We start from the raw sequence: 20,621 nt of genomic DNA, 5'->3' as shown, positions 1-20,621 counted from the left end.
CAGTGGCGTAGGAAGGCACTTTTGAGTGGGGGGCTGAAGACTGATGGCCGGCCTGGGGGAGGGGTCTAAGGAGAGGGGGTGTGCCCCTCCCCTTTGGAATTTTTTGGCATTTCCAGGTGGCCTCAGATGCAATGTGGTGCAATGTAGCACACTTCAACACCCACTCCATTTTGTAAAAAACTTTTGGTGCTCCAAATGAGATATTTTTCTCATTTGGAAATGAAAAAGGGGTTTTCTAACTTGCGAAGCGGGGGGGGGGGCGGAATGATACTTCCGCCCCTCCATATTTTTCACTGGGGGGCTGGCGCCCCCAGCCCCCCGGTTCCTACGCCCTTGCAGCATAGTAACACGTAGATTAATATTCCTTGTGGTTTTTTCCTTTCATTTGATAGTCATATCTAATATCTATGTAATTAATATATTATATGAAATACCATTTTGACCTTTCCCTGGGTTCCCTAATTCATGGTGAATATTAGAGCATTTGGATGCCCCTCTCAGTATTGTAAAATACGAATTCCTAGTAGCATTTCCTTTCATTTGATACCCACCATGCCATACTAATCTCAATTTTACCCCTCTCCACCCCCATGGGTGGGGCTGTGTGAACATTTGAGAGTGAGCCCTTTCAGATTTCATCAGGGCACCCTAGGCTATCTTTTGAGATATAGCACATAAAAATAGCACAAGGAATAACTAATATGTTCCGGTTCTCCCTGGTTATCAACAGTTTATTTACCTTTTGTTACACCCTCATACACTCTCCTGCTTTATAGAGTACCACCTAATTATATAATTATCCCGAGTTTTCAAGGAAAGTTGATATTTTGAGATGAAAATAGTGTGTTGAACTTTAAAACGTTACAATTTCAAGGGATACATCGAAATGTTTGGCAGATATCAGGATAGAAAATTGTGTCGTGAATGTCTCACTTTGTCAGGTCATGATGACAAAGTGTTGCCAGGAGGTGAAAACATGGATATTCCCTTAGCTATATTCTTCATTTTCTTCTCTTTTCATTTCCCCCTTTTCCATTTTCAAGGTGGAATTACACACTTGACACTGAAAACATTGAAAGCATAACTTATTAGGTACATGCTCAGAAATTCAACATGTTCGATCCACCATTATTTTTGGAATCCCAACTTTATAACGGAAAATAGGTACTGCAATAAATAATAAGTCTACCAAAATCAATGCAAATGAGAACCGGTCTGTAATATTTTGATTTGTTCAAGCCATCACCAGGGGCGGATCCAGGGGGCCGACCGGCCCGGCCCCCCCCCCTTTTTGGAAATCAGTTGCGTTTTGTTTATGTGGGAGTACTTCAAATTCCAAATAGGCATAACTTGGTGAAAGAAAAGCCTAATATATATCCAGCAGCTCTTCCCTGAAACGCTATCGTTTTTATTCTAAATTTGAAACTAAAGCAATTATCAGGCCAACGCGACATCACGTATTAATTAGATACGGCTCAGTACTATAGTGCTGAATATTACTGTCAGGGAAAATCAATGCACAGTTAGCAAGTATATCATAATTATCTGAATGAAAGGGGGTGTAGGCGGTTTTACACTATCTAACGCAACGTAGTCGCCAAGAACCTGAAGTATTTTTAAGGGAGGGCCCGAGGAACATGAACTTATAGCATGCTCCTCGTGGTGAAACGTAATTGCACCTATTAGGTTAATTGAGTGTAGGAGAGACTAGTGTAGGTTCTTATGACCAACTAGACCGGTTTCTGCTTTCAAACTTTATAGGAGTAGCTTCATCAGTAGTAGCCTTTGAATATTTTATATTCTGCCTGGGCGTCTCGTTCTCAAAATGCATCTATTTTCTGTGCACGAGTTTTTATGGACTCAAAGTGCAGCTATAAGAGCATGTAAAAGAGCTTCGTGTGAACCTTGAGAGTCAGCTGATTCTTCGTTAGTATGAAACCTTGAGTTAACAAGTAAATCTTTAAGATTTTGGGCCCTTTTGTAGGCTAGAATCGGTTCTTTTGGAAACGGTTTGGATAAATCCGCGTGCAGGGGCGTAGTCGGCAAAAGGAGAAAAGGTGAAGAGAGCGGAAGGGGAAGAAAGAAGGAAAGCTGAATAGAGAAAAGGAGAACGGGAGCTTCTTTATCGGTTATTTCGATTTTCCAGTTCTTCTGATAAATTCATTCACCAATCCAATCACCCGACGCCTGCAAGTTAAAAACCTCTCGGCAAATAACTGATAATGTCACGGCCGTCAGTATAGCTACTGTAGCCAGGCTCAGCTAGACGAGTGCCAGAATCGCCAGCAACTCAGTGAAAGAATTGGAATTAAAGGCTTCCGTATAGGCCGCAGCCCATGAGTCGTGCTATCGTGTGACAACGTGTCGTTAATATCCTCTGTTCAGAATGACGTCATCGTAGATGTCATTCGTTCTCCGTGGAAAACTTAAGGACACGGCTCACGAATTGTACACAATATTTAACGTTTCTCGCTTGTATATCAATGAATGTAGTTATTTCTTATTACCGGGAAGTTTTCTGAAAACACAGTTCGATAATTGGTCCCAATTAATTCTTCTTCTGCCGACTGCCATAAAAATAATATCGAAATGGAAATTCTACGGTGCCAAATTTAAAAAAAAAAAAATTAAATTAAAATGTGCACCAGATTGCATCTAAGGACGTTTCAAAACTAAAAATTTTCCAAAGGGGGAGGGGGATACACCCTCCCCTTAGACCCCTCCCCCGTTTCAGACACCACTTCCAGATCCGTCCGCAAATCAAATCCTCCACACCCCCCACCCCCCCCTCCAACAACAAAGAACTTCGCTACGCCCCTGTCCGCGTGTTGCGAGATTAAGTGCCAATGTTTCAAAAGTACATTTTTCAAATGCGTGGTTTTGATATGGGGTGTATAGGTAAGCTTGAACACCATTGGTGGTTCCTTTTGTTAATGTTTGGTAGTGAGGTATTGCCCACGGTTTTCAAATTTTATGCCTTTCGTGGCTGAGGCAATATCCTCTTTCTTATAGTTACGGAGTACCAGTTTCTCTGTGAACGCATTCTATTTCTGTAAGAAATCAGTCTCATTGTTACATAGACGTGCGTATCGTAAGACTTCCCCTTTAATGAAGCCTTTAAAAGTGGCAAGTGGGTGTGCAGAGTTTCTGTCGAGGTATTGGAAGGTTTCCGTGGGTTTGGTGTAGACGTTGGTGTCTAATAGCCCATTGGTTTCAAACCTTGGACCTTTGAAGATTTTCAAATCTAGGTATGTTACCTCGGTGTGTAATATTTCTACCGTAAACTTTAAGAAGCGGTGAATTTCATTCAACCTGTTTACTAGTTGTTCAAGTGCCTGAGGTGAACCGTCGTAAAGCAATAGAATTTCATCTCTAGAGCAGAGCCATTTTAAGATTTATTATCTGTCGGTAAAATCTGGTTTTCCGGTCTATACATGACGATATCACAGATTTCCGGAGAGGCTTGGCTACCCATGGCGCAACCGATCTTTTGTAGATAGTATTGGTTATTGGGAATTATTGGGAATTAGTTTGCGCATGGATATGGAAGATATTTTATTCATTCCATATTCGCTTTTTTCCGCCTTTTCATTAGACTTCTTAACATACATCTAATGCCTCCTCTTGGGGAGTATTGGTATACATGGCGACGACATCGAGTGTAGCAAGTACTACTGCTTTTGGTAACGGGGTGGCTTCCACAATTTTCAGAATGTCATTTGTGTCTTTCACGTAGGTGCTTTGTTTTAATACAATAGGAAGCAAGAAATAGTCCACAAATTCCGATACTTTTTCGGTCGGTGATCCGTTTCCGCTTATTATCGGTCCCTCCCTTAAAAATACTTCAGGTTCTTGGCGACAACGTTGCGTTAGATAGTGTAAAACCGCCTACACCCCCTTTCATTAATGAGTATATCATAATTATCTCATTGAATATATCTTGTTTTATGTTTTTTCTTGGGGTGAATCTGGTGTCATAATTTTCGCGCAGAAGAAAAAACGAATCGACGCAATAATAGTGTATCCATTGTACATGCACTGTTGAGCGTTGTTAAATATGTGTCTATCGAGAAAAAATATGTGCACAAAAAAGCGTGTCTGCAACGTTTCTGGTTTTTCTAGTTTTTGGCGAAATGTTTCACCATTTTGCATCTAAGCACTCACAATTAACCAAAAATTTCCAAGGGGGAGGGGGACAACCCCTCCCCCTTGGAAATTTGTGGCCCCCTCCCCTCCCCTCCCTTTTTGACCCCTCCCCTAGGACGCAGATCACTAAAGTGCTACCATCGGGATGTCGGCCCCCCTTTCTCAAAATCCTGGATCCGCCCCTGTTGAGCATATCCCACACTTAGATATGTACAATAATGTAATTGTAGCCGTGGTGGTGTAGAGGTAGATGTATAGAGTAAGGAGGACACTGAGGCTTCTACTGGATTACGCACTCGTCTATTTTAATCCGTGAAAACTACAAAAAATATATATATAAATTGTCTATAAACGTACAAATATATCACAAAGTAATCAGTAAATCGCAATCGTCACAAACATACAAGTAACACATAAATACGAGAAAATACAACGCAAACCTCAAAGACGCAACTCAAATAGATTCTACAAATATATATAAATTCTCTATAAACCGCAATAATTAAAACGTACCTCTTTGGTATCCTCTACTCTTATTCAAACGCAAATCAGTGACAAAGTCACACAGTGTGGATATATTGCACAGGCTGCCACACCCTGGCACAAGTTACAGGTATAGTATTACAGTAGGTGTATGTACAGGTATAAGGTATAAGCTATCTGGTCACAACTGACTCTACTCAGCTCTGGAATGCAAGTGAGGTCCCTGGAACTCTCAATTGCACATGCAGGAATATCCAAACAGAGGGCATGACCTCACATACTGAATATTCATGAGGCACACTTACAGTAATAGTGTTGGTTATAGGTATAGGCCTACTGACTTGATAGAATATTAAATGGCAGGTGAAGTAGTTACAGAAACCCTTTATTCCTGTTTGGTTGGTGAAATGGTAATTAAGTGCAGTGATCAGATGGCAGGGAGGTTTGTGGTGTAACTAAAAAATAAAATATGACTCAAATCTGCTAAATTTCTGTATATTGATTTGAGAAAATGCCCAGCAAGTAAAATAAAAAATCGATAGTGATTCGGCGGAAGAGGGTTCAGTCTGAGGAAAGGTGAGGGTAGAGGAGCTTCAAAAGTTAGTGGAATATTTTACTTAGATTAGGAAAAGCAAACCGATAAATAACCTCAAAAATCGCGAAAAATTGGACCCTCTGATCATTCTGGTCACCGAAAGTCCAGTATTTGATTTATATATCAACATTTAAACCTTTTAATATTTTCTTTCAATTTCACAAAAAAAACTTCACATTTGTAAATTATGAAAAGGTAATTTCCATGAACAAAAAGTGGAACTTTGAAATATTATTGACGTAGAGAGGCACTGTTGACGTTTTTACTAACTGAGAAGGAGGAGGGGTGGCACAGAATGTAATAAAATGACAAGGAATTCAGAAAAGTATAACAAAAATTAAAGAGATTTACTTGTTTATATAAAATTCTATTTTTCACTAATTGTCAAATTAGCAACGAGAATTATGATATTGTTTGTTCCTCCACCTATCTGTAGTGGTTTAAATTTCTAAGGCGAAATTTGCAGAGTGACTTAATAAATCTACAACCAGTTAAACATGTTCACCAGTTCTTTACGATTGACAAAACCATCTTATTTGTAAAATACCCGTTGTAAACATGCATATTTACGAATAACGTACAATATGGAAAACACGGTTTACTCTATACATCAGATTCTGCGTGAAAAGGTTAAGGTTAAGGAAGTAACCCTTGATAAAGCGCACATTACTGTTAAAACACTCAATGGCGCTGAGAACAAAAAAAAGAAATACTTTTCTTATTAATTAATATGATAATTCAATTTAAGACGATGGTGTTTTTCTAGCATAACATGCAACTACCCGGCAGCTTACGGCTGTGGTTTGTTGGAGAAGCTTCTTACTGGCGCGAGAGAAAGTCCAGGAAACTTGCGACTGTGGGTTGAAAAAGACAAAATCTGATGAGAGGGAAAAAATTAGTTGGGTCAAAAAAACATTCTAAGAAATTAATGTCACGCGTATCGGCAAACCAGCAAGGTTGTAAAAGCTGTCTACTATAAGCGTGCTCAATATGCGTGCTCTATATGCGTGCTCGATATGCGTGCTCGATGTGCGTGCTCGATGTGCGTGCTCGATATGCGTGCTAGATGTAATCATCAGTGCAGAGATAACGCTTATGTGATACGTTTGTCCTCGCCTTGTGGTAGTTCGATAATGCGTTAACACAGATGTTAATGCAGAGTGCGCTAAATACCTTGTAACGTATATCACATCTAAAATGATGCACGTTGGCCTTGCCATTCACGCAGAGAAACGAGATCGCTCTCCAGTAGGGATTCAATCATTCGGGAAAATTACTGCTTAAGACCCAGAACTTGAACATATAGAAGCTACTTCTGGCTTGTCGCTTGCAGCATTTTGAAGACGAACAGCTCACCTAAAAGCATCAACCTACACTGCTATTTTACGTAAGATCTAATCGTAAGGCAATGACGTGCCCAGTTGAGTTTTCAGATTGTGAGAACGAAAAGGAAACTTTAACATGCTCTTAATTTATGAAACGAATTTATTTTTTGCTATTCGATCTGTACTGCTAGTATAAAATTAATCGTTGTATTAAAACTACAGTGGCACCTAGGTCTATGTAATATCAACTTGCTAGGATAGGGAAGTAGAAATTATCTTGAGTAATGGTGATTAAAACATGATTATCTAAACTAATGTACCGTGGTAGACTACTAAAATGCTGCAATACACGTAAAGAGGCCTTACATCTATGATGGTGCCTCGTTCCATTGTTAATTTTATATTCTTCAATAAAGGCATGCACATTGTAAACAAAAATAGAAACAGCATGTCAATAATTGTTAAGCGACATATTTTTAAAATAAAGTCTCTTACCATTTAATTGGGAGATGGGGAGAGGTTGGATATTTTTAGAGACTTTTTCCACTCTGACTTTATTTTGCAAGTATGTATACCAGTTTTCACTTGGACAGTCGGATAACTTACATTGAAATTAGTCAGGATGTACAGAGAAATTTTTTTGGGAAGTTCTATCCAAAATCGTTTTGCAGATGGTATATGAGTGTGTTTTAACTTATTTTCTAATGGCATCTTGGCTGTTTTCATTACTGTGAGATACCTTTCAGTTAATAAAAAGTATGCACCAATTTTCGAAGATCTTTGGCTGAGCTTCAGCTTTTGAGACTTATATTGCCAAGAAACGTTTAACCTCAACACGACTTTGCAGTGTATATCAGTCTTTGTCAATTAGTGAGTATTTGTCTAAGGTGGTCATTAGGCTCCAGTTTAATCCCTTCCCAGTAGTCCTGTAGCCAGGCTGGGCCCAGGGGCTTGCCTCCTCCACATTTAGAATATTGTTCTTCCACCCCATCACACCCTTAATTTTCCCCACCATCCTGTGGACAGAAACTTCACAAGTATAACACTACGTGAGTATTGTGCCCCTCTTTTAATTATTAGTGCCCCTGTATATATAATTGTTGGTGCCCCTCCACCTTGGAGTACCTGCTCCCCAGGGGCCCAAACATTTATGTTTATCCGTCTCCCCTACATTTCGGTCTATTCAAAATTATCATGGTGAGCAATCTATAGATGGGCTGGGTTTTGTATCTAGTTAAGGGGCCTAACGTAAGATTGTAATTACATCTGAGAACATGCGAGGATACTTAATTTTTCAAAAAGTAAGAACAATAATGTAAGCAACGTCTAAATATTCGTGAGTTGTAATTCATTTCAACTAATGTAAATTTTGCTCACAACATTCGAGCTAGTCTGGTGTATCAAGTGTTTCTATATGTGAAAATGGACAACCGAGAAATAACAATAACAACCGTAAATCTTAAAAAAAAAAAAAAAAATGCACCAGAGTGAAAACTGGATCGTGCTGATAAATACAAGAAATCGTTAGCAAGTGCTGTTAGGTTTATATGTAAAAACCGAGGATTATGTTTGATACCGACAAATCAATCAAACTGGATTTGTTGTGATTACACATATCGTTATATTTTTACTGTCATCCTAATAGCACTTGCTACTGACTAATAGAACGATCCAGTTTTTACGCTGGTACAAAACTTTAATGATGTATACTGTGTTGTCTGTGTGTATTGGGTGAAATGAAAGATATTGTGACGATTAGATCAGGAATTCGTATCAACCTCGTACTATAACGAAGGAACCCTTTACTTGATTCATGGCGCGGGTGACCTTCAAATCCGCTGCAAAGCCTGTTGTTTGTCAGTAGCTTTGATATGTATCCTTTTAGGTATGTATTAATTTCTGTGCTTGGGGATCGTATGTTTGTACTGTAATCAAAAGAAAATTCTACTTGTACTCGTACTCATGCTGTTACACTTGTACTATATATACACGTCTGCGTCATATATGCCCGCCATTTTGTTTATTAACTAAAAAGCTTCTAAAAAATATGAAAATTGTGCAAAATATTCAAACGCTATATTACGAAATGGTGAAACATTAAGGTGCAATTTTACCCTCGCGATCTTGGAAATCAGGCGGAGAGGCAGCAGGGACACGAAGAGAAACAACGTCTTGCTGGACAACAATACCCTCTACGTGCGAACATCTCAAAATTGTCCTCGTCTTCGTCTTCGCAAGAGACCAGTCCGATCATCGTCATAGCAACCAGTAATACCACCAGGAGGAAAAGAATACGGAGGTTGAGCCCTTAAAGAAGTAATATTCATGTCAACGTTATAATAGCTCTATTCGATGGATCATATTCAAATTTCATATTGAAACGATATTACATAGAAACACAAGGCAACAATTATCTTAAAGAGATCAATATTTGCCACTGTCAGTTGAAAAACGTCATGTAAATCATTTGTTCCCAAGGACGAAAGTAAAACATAGCAGGTTTTCGTCCGAAGTCTTTCATAAAATGGGAGGACTGAGGCTATTTTATATCACATTTTTTACTCAGATTGTGTGCTGGTGCCGAGAATCCAAAATATTATTATGTTCTTACTCTGTAGAGCTTTGCCTTGTTGCATACAATCCACACATACGGGGTAGTTCTTAGGTGATTCCCTTCAAGTAATGTTTGAGAGGACTTAAAATCACCTTTGAAACGTTTTACAAAAAACACAGAGAGAGAGAAGGGTGAGAGAGGGGACGAGGGATGTTTTTTTTCTTTGGCCTAAGTCGAGATATGTTAAACTGAAATGTAACAAAATGTTCTTCAAAAGCTACACCTTTCTATCATAATCATTATGATAATTATCATTTAAATGTGATAAAATTTAGAAAGTCTACCCAGCTGTTCATTTTCGCTGCAGCATTCGGAATTTCATTATAGTGCAACTTTCTCTACAGAATTATCATTTCCCTCTAATCTGTTAAATATATTTCTAACAAAACCAAACGTTTACAGCTGCAAGTGCCATGATGACATCGTGGACTATGCTGTTGTTAGATGCATTTACGATATACCACAACAGTTGAACAATAACTTCGCCACAAAACCATATATGATGATGTAATGTTTGACAAAAAATGCAAAAAGAATTCCAGCAACTCATTAAGCAATCTACTTCAGCCGCCGGAATACCCCTTTAAATGTCGATTAACAAGAAACGGATGTTTTGACATTAGCTTACAGGCATGTTTGTCATTGTATGACTTTAAAGTCATCATTTGGCCATGGACTCCGACACTTGTTTTAGATGGGTGGGGTGGGTTTGGGGCAGAAGTCATACCAACGTGCATGAAATGCCGTCTATGGCTGCACCATGCACGCCCGCAGGAATATGATAGCTTTATAAAGCATTAGTAGCTATGATTTCCCCCAATTCAAAGTGTCGTGGCTTTGAACAAAACGAAGGATTTTACATACAGAAATAAATATATTTACTCATCTACAATAATAAACTTGAATATTTTTATGAACAATATGAGAATAGTTAAAATATACAGCACAAACTTACCGGCCATTGTTAGCTTTTTTTCCCGAAATATTGGGTTGAGTGAAATAGAAAATATTTTTGTTCTTGTTGACAGTTCGATGTTTTCAGATACAATGATGTGATGCATTCCCGTATAGCTCTTTATAATCGTCAGTGACCAATAACCAAATCGCCATACAAGTTTGCTGGTCTGACTGCACTTGTGCGCATGAGCAGTATATATATATATATATATATAGATAGGGAGAGGTAAAGGTAGACGATGTATTATATAGCCTATGTATTGCTGATTGGCTACTGTAATATCATAGCCAATCAACCAACGTGTTTCTGTGACGCAACCGGCCAAAATGATGCATATGTTTATGCCCATATATGGGCAATCCGCAAAGTACAGATCTACTGATATTATTTTTTATGACAACTGATCCTGTTAGTTGGTTGGAATCGTGTGGGTTCGCAACTGGTTGCAACTGTGATCTCTTCGCTGAACCATTATGGAGTAAAACATGGTAAAATTTACATTTGGATTTTGATAGAAACGTAGGCTAGCATGCAACCTTGCATCGGACTGAACAACATGAAATGGTTGAAATCGATGTTCTTTGGGGGGACTGAACCATTTTCAGCTCCCATTTGTTGTGTAACTTATAAGTTAAAAATTGCCTCAAATCTGCTAAAATTCTGTATATTGGTTTGAGAAAATGCCCAGGAAAATAAAATAAAAATTCGATAGTGAGTCGGCGGAAGAGGGTTCAGTCTGAGGAAAGGTGGGGGTGGTGGGGGGGAGCTTCAAAAGTTAGTGGGATATTTTACTTTGATTTGGAAAAGCAAACCGATAAATAACCTCAACAAGTCGCGAAAAATTGGACCCTCTCATCATTCTGGTCACCGTAAATCCAGTATTTGATTTTTTTTCTTCAACACTTAAACGTTTTAATATTTTCTTTTAATTTCACAAAAAAACGTCACATTTGTAAATTATGAAAAGGGTAATTTCCATAAACAAAAAGTGGAACTTTGAAATATTATTGCCGTAAGGAGGCACTGTTGACGTTTTCAATAACTGGGAAGGAGGAAGGGTGGCACAGAAGGAAATAAAATGACTAGGAATTCAGAAAAGAAAAATAATAAAATTAAAGAGATTTGCATGTTTATTTCAAATTCTATTTTTCACTAATTGTAAAATTAGCAAAGAGAATTATGATATTGTTTTCCCTCCACATATCTGTAGTGGTTTAAATTTCTAAGACGAAATTTGCATAGTGACTTAATACATCTACAACCAGTTAAACATGTTCACCAGTTCTTTACGATTGACAAAACCATCTTATTTGTAAAATACCCGTTGTTAACATGCATATTTACGGATAACATACAATATGGAAAACAAGGTTTACTCTATACATCAGATTCTGCATGAGAACAGAAAAAGAAATACTTTTTTATTAATTAATATGATATTTCAATTTACGTCGATGGTGTTTTTCTAGCATAACATGCAACTAGCCGGCTGCTAACGATTGTGGTTTGTTGGAGAAGCTTCTTACTGGCGCGAGAGAAAGTCCAGGAAACTTGCGACTGTGGGTTGAAAAAGAAAAAATCTGTTGAGAGGTGAAAAAAATTAGTTGGGTAAAAAAACATTCTAAGAAATTAATGTCACGCGTATCGGCAAACCAGCGGGGCTGTAACGGCTGTCTACTATATGCGTGCTCGATATGCGTGCTCGATATGCGTGCTCGATATGCGTGCTCGAAGCAATCATCTGTGCAGCGTTAAAGCTCATGTGATACGTTTGTCCTCGGCTTGTCGTAGTTCGATGATGCGTAACCACAGATGTTAATGCAGAGTGCGCTAAATACCTTGTAACGTATATCACATCTATGAAAATGATGCACTGGTTGTTTTCTTGGAGTAGACATCATTTATTGTCACGTTGGCCTTGCCATTCACGCGGAGAAACAAGATCGCTCTCCAGCGGATCATTACTGCTTAAGACCACTGAACTTGAACACATAGAAGCTACTTCTGGCTTGTCGCTTGCAGCAATTTGAAGACGAACAGCTCACCCAAAAGCATCAACCTACACACTATTTTACCTAGAATCTAAACGTTAGGCAATGAAGTGCGCGGTTGATTTTAAAGATTGTGAGAAATTCTTAAAACAAACTTATTGAATACACAGAACTGTGAGCCACTTCTAAGGGTATATGTATGCGTCATGGAAAACGAAAAGGAATCTTTAATATGTTCTTTATTTAAAAAACAAACTTTGTTTTTTGCTACTCGATATGTACTGCTAGTATATATTAAAATTACAGTAGCACCTATAGGCCTAGGCAATATCCAATTGCTAGGATAGGAAAGTAGAAATCAACTTGAGTAATGGTTATCTAAACTAATGTATCGTGGCAGACTACTAAAATGCTGCAATACACGTTTAGAGGCTTTTCATCTATGATGGTGCCTTTTGTTCCATTGTAACTTTTATATTCTTCAATAAAGGCATGCACATTGTAAACAAAATATAGAAACAGCATGTCAATCCTTGTTATGCGACATATTTTTAAAATAAAGTCTATAACCATTTAATTGGGGGATGGGGGAGGTTGGATATTTTAGAGACTTTTTCCACTCTGACTTTATTTTGCAAGTATGTATACCAGTTTTCACTTGGACAGTCGGATAACTTACATTGAAATTAGTCAGGAAGTACAGAGAAATTTTTTTGGGAAGTTCTATCCAATATCGTTTTGCAGATGGTATATGAGTGTGTTTTAACCTATTTTCTAATGGCATCTTGGCTGTTTTATTACTGTGAGGTACCTTTCAGTTAAAAAAAAATGCAGCAATTTTCGAAAATCTTTCGCTGAGCTTCACTCGCTTTTGAGACTGACATTGCCAAGAAACGTTTTACTTCAAAATGACTGTGCAGTGTATATCAGTCTGTGTCAATTAGTGAGTATTTGCTTAAGGTGGTTATTAGGCTCCATTTGAATATTAATCCCTTCCCAGTATAGTCCTGTAGCCAGGCTGGGCACAGGGGCTTGCCTCCTCCACTTTTAGAATATTTTTCTTCCACCCCATCACACCCTTAATTTTTTCCACCATCCTGTGGACAAAAACTTCACAAATATAACAGTACGTGAGTATTGTGCCCCTCTTTTAATTATTAGTGCCCCTGTATATATAATTGTTGGTGCCCCTCCAACTTGGAGTACCTGCTCCCCAGGGGCCCAAACATTTCTGTATATCCGTCTCCCCTACATTTCGGTCTATTCAAAATTATCATGGTGAGCAATCTATAGATGGCTGGGTTTTGTATCTAGTTAAGGGCCTAACGTAAGATTGTAATTACATCTGAGAACATGCAAGGATACTTAATTTTTCAAAAAGTAAGAACAACAGTGTAAGCAGCGTCTAAATATTCGTGAGTTGTAATTCATTTCAACTAATGTAAATTTTGCTCAAAACATTCGAGCTAGTCTGGTGTATCAAGTGTTTCTATATATGAAAATGGACAACCGATTCACAGAGAAATTACAATAACTACCGTAAATCTTTTAAAAAAATGGTACCATAGTAAAAACTGGATCGTGCTGATAAATACGATAAATCGTTAGCAAGTGCTGTTAGGTTAATATGTAAAAACCGAGGATTATATTTGATGCCGATAAATCAATCAAACTGGATTTGTTGGGATGACACATATCGTATATCATATTTTGACTGTCATCCTAATAGCACTTGGTACTGATTTATAGCACGATCAAGTTTTTACGCTGGTACAAAACTTAAAAGATGTATATTGTGTTCTCTGTGTGTATCGGGTGAAATGAAAGATATTGTGACGATAAGATCAGGATTTCGTATCAACCTCGTTACTACGACGAAGTAACCCTATCCGCTGTTCATGGCGCGAGTAACCTTCAAATCCGCTGCAAAGCCTGTTGTTTGTCAGTAGCTTTGATATGTATCCTTTTAGGTATGTATTAATTTCTGTGCTTGGGGGTCGTATGTTTGTACTGTAATCAAAAGAAACTTCTACTTGTACTCGTAGTCATGCTGTTACACTCGTACTATATATACACGTCTACGTCATATATGCCCGCTTTTTTGTTTATTAACTAAAAAGCTTCTAAAAAATATGAAAATTGTGCAAAATATTCAAACGCTATATTACGAAATGGTGAAACATTAAGGTGCAATTTTACCATTGCAATCTTGGAAATCAGTCGCGGCAGCAGGCACACCACTCCTGACAATCGTCTGCGGGACAACACTTCCCTCTACGTGCGAACATCTCAAAGTTGTCTTCGTCTTCGTCTTCGCAAGAGACCAGTCCGATCATCATCATAGCAACCAGCAATACCACCAGGAGGAACAGAATACGGAGGTTGAGCCCTTAAAGAAGTAATATTCATGTCAACGTTATAATAGCTCCATTTGATGGATTAAAAGTTCATATTAAAACGATATTACATAGAAACACAAGGCAACAATTCTCCTAAAGAGATCAATATTTGCCACTGTCAGTTGAAAAACGTCATGTAAATCATTTGTTCCCAAGGACGAAAGTAAAACATAGCAGGTTTTCGTCCGAAGTTTTTCATAAAATGGCAGGACTGAGGCTTTTTTATATCACAGTTTCTACTCAGATTGTGTGCTGGTGCCGAGAATCCACAATACTCTTATGTTCTTACTATGTAGAGCTTTGCCTTGTTGCATACAATCCACACTTACGGGGTAGTTCTTAGGTGACTACCTTCAAGTAATGTTTGAGAGGACTTAAAATCAACTTTAAAACGTTTTGCAAAAACAGAGAGAGAGAAAAAGATGAAAGAGGGGACGAGGGATGTTTTTTTTTCTTTGACCTAAGTCGAGATATGTTAAACTGAAATGTAACGAAATGATCTTCAAAAGCGTTACCTTTGTATCATAATCATTATGATAATTATCATTTATATGTGATAAAAATTTAGAAAGTCTACCTTTCTGTTCATTTTCTCTGCAGTATTCGGAATTTCATTATAGTGCAACTTTCTCTACAGAATTATCATTTCCCTCTAATCTGTTAAATATATCTTAGACAAAGCCAAACCGTTTACAGCTGAAAGTGCCATGAAGACAACGTGGACTCTGCTGTCGCTAAATGCATTTACGATATACCACAACATTTGAACAATAACTTCGCCCCAAAACCATATATGATGATATGATGTTTGACCAAACAATGCAAAAAGAATTCCAGCAACTCTTTAAACAATCTACTTCAGCCACCGGAATACCCCTTTAAATGCCGATTAACAAGAAACGGGTGAAATTACATCACATAAGCTTGAAGGCATGTTTGTCATTGTATGACTTTAAAGTCATAATTTGGCCATGGACTCCTACACTTGTTTAAGATGGTTGGGGTGGGGTTGGGGCAGAAGACATACCACATGCACGAAATGCCGTCTATGGCTGCACCATGCACGCCCGCAGGAATATGATAGCTTTATAAAGCACTAGTAGCCAAGATTCCCCACCCCCCCCCCCCCCAATTCAAAGTGTCGTGGCTTTGAACAAAACGAAGGATTTTACATACAGAAATAAATATATTTACTCATCTACAATGATAAACTTGAATTTTTTATGAGCAATAAGAGAATAGTTAAAATATACAGCACAAACTTACCGGCCATTGTTAGCTTTTTTTCCCGAAATATTGGGTTGAGTGAAATAGAAAATATTTTTGGTCTTGTTGACAGTTCGACGTTTTCAGATACAATGATTGTGATTCATTCCCGAATAACTCTTTATAATCGTCAGTGACCAATTACCAGATCGCCATACAAGTTTGCTGGTACTGCACTTGTGCGCATGAGCAGAGAGAGATAGAGGTAGACGATGTATTATATAGCCTATGTATTGCTGATTCGGCTACTGTTATATCATAGCCAATCAACCAACGTGTTTCTGTGACGCAACCGGCCAAATTGATGCATATGCGTATGCATATGCAAATGTATATGCCCTTTGGGCAATCCTCAAAGTACAGATTTACTCTTATTTTTTTTTATGACAACTGATCCTGTTAGTGGGTTGGAATTGTGTGGGGTCACAATTGGTTACAACTGTGATCTCTTCACTGAACCATTGTGGAGTAAAACATGGTAAAATTTACATTTGGATTTTGATAGAAGCGTAGGTTAGCTTGCAAACCTTGCTTCGAACTAAACAACGTGAAATGATTGAAATCGATGTTCTTTGGGGGGACTGAACCCTTTTCAGCTATTATTTGCTGTGTAACTATAATGTTAAAAATTGCCTCAGATGTTTTGCCGGAGCTTTCATCTGAATAACTACGGGTGCTTCGAAATTCGAAATTACATGATGGGGTGGGCAGGGAGTTTTCTTTACTGTTAAAAATATTGTCAGCTGCAAGTTACGTGGTACATTAAGGTACATCATGTTCGTACAAGGCTTTGTTAAGCTGCATTTTTGTTTTGTATTTATGGACTGCCAGAATAGGGGAAGGGTCGGAAGGCTTTCTGGTCACTTCGCCCAACAACCATTTCGCCCAACTGCCATCTTGTCCAACTAGCATGGTCATTTCGCCCAACCAGCATGGTCATTTCGCCCAACCAGCATGGTCATTACGCCCAACCATTTTTTTTTTTATTCATATTCAGTCAGAATAATATTACTTTTCTATTTCACTAGTTCAATTTGATTTATTTTGGGTTATATCACTTCGTCGTAGGTAAATAAAGTGATGTCCGACACCGTATCGATCGGATTCTGAGCAGTTATTTCGGGTATAATGTGAGGATTACTTTAGGCGATAACGCATACAATGGAAGTTATTTTATTATACGAAGAAAGGGGGATCGGTGTGGAATAATATCAACTTTTCTTTTTCACTAGTTCAATTTAATTTATGTTGGGTTATACTATAGGGTAGATAAATAAACTTCAAGTTTCCTTAATTATTCGGTTCGTTTCCCGTAACGTCAACAATTCCCGAACTTTCCTTAAGTTATACAAACTAAAGGACTTCAATATTCCTTAATATTCGGTTCGTTTCCTCTAACGTTAACAATTTCCGAACGTTTCCTTATTGTAGGCTATAATATTTAATCAAGGTTGGTCGAAATGACCAGCAAGGTTGGGCGAAATGACCAGGCTGGTTGGGCGAAATGGTAAGGTTCGGCGAAATGGCAGTTGGGCAAATGGTTGTTGGGCGAAGTGACCAGCTTCCGTCTGAAGGATGTCCCCTTCCCCATCCTATTATATATATTTTTTTTAATTAACAGTACCATAATGCGAATGTATGAAGTCTTTTGCAGCAAACAGAAACATTGATCTTAAAGAAATTTAAATAGTTCAGTAACCGATAAACATTTTCTTTAATTTCGTTTGAAATTATCTAGCTTTTAGAAATCACATTTTACGCATGTCATTAGTTCACAAAACACATATACGTGAGTAAACGTTGCTCATAAATTCCCACACCTGGTATAGGCTATATAAGTTCTGTAAATCTTGCAGCTTACTCTGTAGTTCTACATTCCCTGACATACGGATAATTTTGGTAGTTATAGTTTTAGTTTTAGTTAGTTATAGTTTTAGTTAGTTATAGCTATAGTTTTATAGTTAGTTTAAAGTTAGCGATAGCTTTAGTAATATATGTATAGTTTTATAGTTAGTGATAGTGTCAGTTAGTTATATATTTTATAGTTTTATAGTTAGTTATATATTTAGATTTATAGTTAGTGATAGTTTTAGTCAGTTATATAGTTATATTATAGTTAGTTTTATAGATAGTGATAATTAAGTTAGTTATATAGTTGTAGTTCTATAGTAAGGTTTTTAAAGTTAGTTATTAGTTATTCATAGTTATATTTATAGTTTAATAGTTAGTTTTATATTTAGTTTTATAGTTAGTGATAGTTTTAGACAGTTATATATTTATAGTTTTATAGTTAGTTTTATAGTTATATTATAGTTAGTTTTATAGTTAGTTTTATAGATAGTGATAGTTAAGTTAGTTATATAGTTATAGTTCTTTAGTAAGGTTTTTATAGTTAGTTATTAGTTATTCATAGTTATATTTATAGTTTAATAGTTAGTTTTATGGTTAGTTATTAATCAGTTATTGCTAGTTTTAGGCCTATATTCGTTTATAGTTTTATTTGGTTCTAGTTTTCATATGGCGTGCCTTCTTTTGCATCCGCAACATGTGAATGATATATTTATATATTTCAAGTTCACTTTTTAATTTGATCAACAATTCGGAATTTAGCAAACAAATTGCGTTACTTTTATTTCAAAAAATGCAAGTTTCAATATGTAATGAAATTTCTCTGTAATCTAAGAAATAATGAGCTCTTGTAGTCATAGGCGTAAGAGCTTAGTTTGATTTGGGGAAGGGAGGGGGGGCTGTAACGACTTGCCTGAAAATTATAACCAAAATTTTTGCGCGCTTGGCGCGCGATCAACATTTTGATCTACATATCATATATAGGCATACATCGGTTATGCATCGCATGCCAATTACATACAATCATATGCGGTGTTATTACCGTTTCATATCGGATTGAAATTTTCGGGAAGTCGTTACAATAATAATGATAATAATAATATAAGTTTAACCGTTGAAAAACACATTGCAATTTATATTTCTTTCAGTAGGTGCCCGAAAAATTATCCTAATATTGCCCGAATTTTCACAAAAATATTTGCTTGGGGCTGCAGCCCCCCCCCCCCCCCGCCTCCTACGCCTATGCTTGCAGTCGCCCGTCAATCTGAGTTAGTAGCCTGAAAAGGGATTGCAGATATTACCTTAGTGTTTTTCAAACTATTCATTTCAATACATGAATTCTAATAAATGTGCAGAGGCAATGCATAAATAGTCAAAATGATGTCAGTGTTTTTTCAGCGTTTGTGCACGCTAGTATACTAATTGTGGTCAATGTGTAGTCAATGTGAAGGCAATTGGTCAAATAAATAGAACGTATATGAAGTACATGCATGCATTCCAAGCTTGCACAATTTGATATTTTGTGTGTGTGTGTGGGGGGGGGTGTGCTTCGAAATCGCCATCCGATGTTATAATACACGAACTAGAGCTTCCATGTAATTCTGAGCATATGGGCTTTCTATTCCTTGAACAGTGATTGTTGAAGGACATTGAGGCGTGTCAAATTAAATGTTAACTTCGTACTATCAATTGAAGCAATTCACTGTGCTTCATCATGTTGCCAAAACACAGGTCCCAGGCATGCATGTACGGAGATAGGGGATCATATTTTTCGCAATTTCATCACCACTAAACTATAAAATCTGATTCCCGTGCCCCTCCCATCCCCCCCCCCCCCAACCCACTGCATCCCTTCTCAAACCTGTCAAGTAATTTTAACAGAGAAAAAGTCAGGAACAGGACGCGCTGTATACCACGTATAGTCTGAGACAGTTAAGAAAGTGCTTCATTCGGTGCGCGAAATTTCATTGGATGCATATACGATAAAAAGCGATAAAAAGCGATTGCAGCGCAATGGGAAGTTGAACATTTAGACCTTTCGAACATGACTAATATCTTTTAATTCTCCCTGACGGATCTTTGAAATGCCCCTTTCCTGGAACATCAATGACAGGCTTGTACAGCCTACACCTATTCTGCAGTCGTAATACCCTATCTTCCAAAACTTTCCCCAATGGATACCCATGAATCATGCATGGACCCATACAGGGAGAAGCGGCGTCACGCCAAGGGCATGAGGAATTGGGTAAGGCCCTATAGTGCCGACCTTAATTAGCTGTTTATGGTTTCTGTAGAAGAAAAAACGATGAACACAGCACATAGTGTTCAAAAGTATCTGTACAATATCATGAAGAAGATATGGGAATCAAAATTATTGCCCTAGTGCAGCCTCTCGCAATTGCGATCATAGACCTATGTATTTTCGGCCCGCCGGGCCCAAGTTATAGTTCGTTGCGCCGCTGATATGGAATAAAAATTGGACTGTCGCTTCACCATCGTTTGGGGCCTATATTTTGCGAGTACCCCCTGTGAAACCTCAAAACTCATCAACATCAAAACATTTTTCACGAACCAGCAAGGAGTTTGCAGAACCCAAGTTAATTTTGTTATAGTTCGCCCTGGGCAACTAACAACACAAATTATACCTGGCGAACTCATAGCACATTGAGACGTAAAACAAATTTTATTAGGCTGAAACATCTACCGGTAATTTTATTGTATAATTCCTATTTCGCTCTTAACGTTGTCCCTCTTGATGAAATTGGTAGTTGTTGCAGCTACCAAACATGCTTCACATTTAGAGGAGAATAATGAATGTTCATCTAAGTCTAAGACACTTGAGTCCTATGAAAGAAAGAATTTACCAAGTAGGTAGCAGGTAAGTCGTTTTCTTGGCTCATTCAGAAGCAGACGACAACAAATACCACGTGGACACTTCCGTGGCACCTCGGAATGACTATTCAAAATTGCGTTTAGTATAGTACTACGTACTCAGT

At 37.8% G+C, this 20,621-nt stretch overlaps 2 long non-coding RNA genes across 2 annotated transcripts in view; both read right to left on the bottom strand.

Annotated features, from left to right (window-relative positions):
* Positions 1–10,212, bottom strand: part of LOC139966926 (uncharacterized) — a 36,202-nt gene extending 25,990 nt beyond the window's left edge. Inside the window, exon 1 of the long non-coding RNA XR_011792795.1 lies at positions 10,119–10,212. This is a non-coding gene — a long non-coding RNA (uncharacterized lncRNA). The remainder of the gene's footprint in view (positions 1–10,118) is intronic.
* A 1,021-nt stretch (positions 10,213–11,233) lies between these two features.
* On the bottom strand, positions 11,234–15,934 carry LOC139966917 (uncharacterized). Its single transcript, XR_011792791.1, has 3 exons — positions 15,778–15,934; positions 14,312–14,501; positions 11,234–11,678 (listed from the first exon to the last, which is right to left on the bottom strand). It is a non-coding gene; the product is annotated as an uncharacterized lncRNA (long non-coding RNA).
* Positions 15,935–20,621: the final 4,687 nt, after the last annotated feature.

This window comes from Apostichopus japonicus, chromosome 1 (assembly GCF_037975245.1).
Source record: "Apostichopus japonicus isolate 1M-3 chromosome 1, ASM3797524v1, whole genome shotgun sequence".
Classification (NCBI taxonomy): domain Eukaryota; kingdom Metazoa; phylum Echinodermata; class Holothuroidea; order Aspidochirotida; family Stichopodidae; genus Apostichopus; species Apostichopus japonicus.
This window is presented reverse-complemented; position numbering and strand designations above follow the sequence as displayed.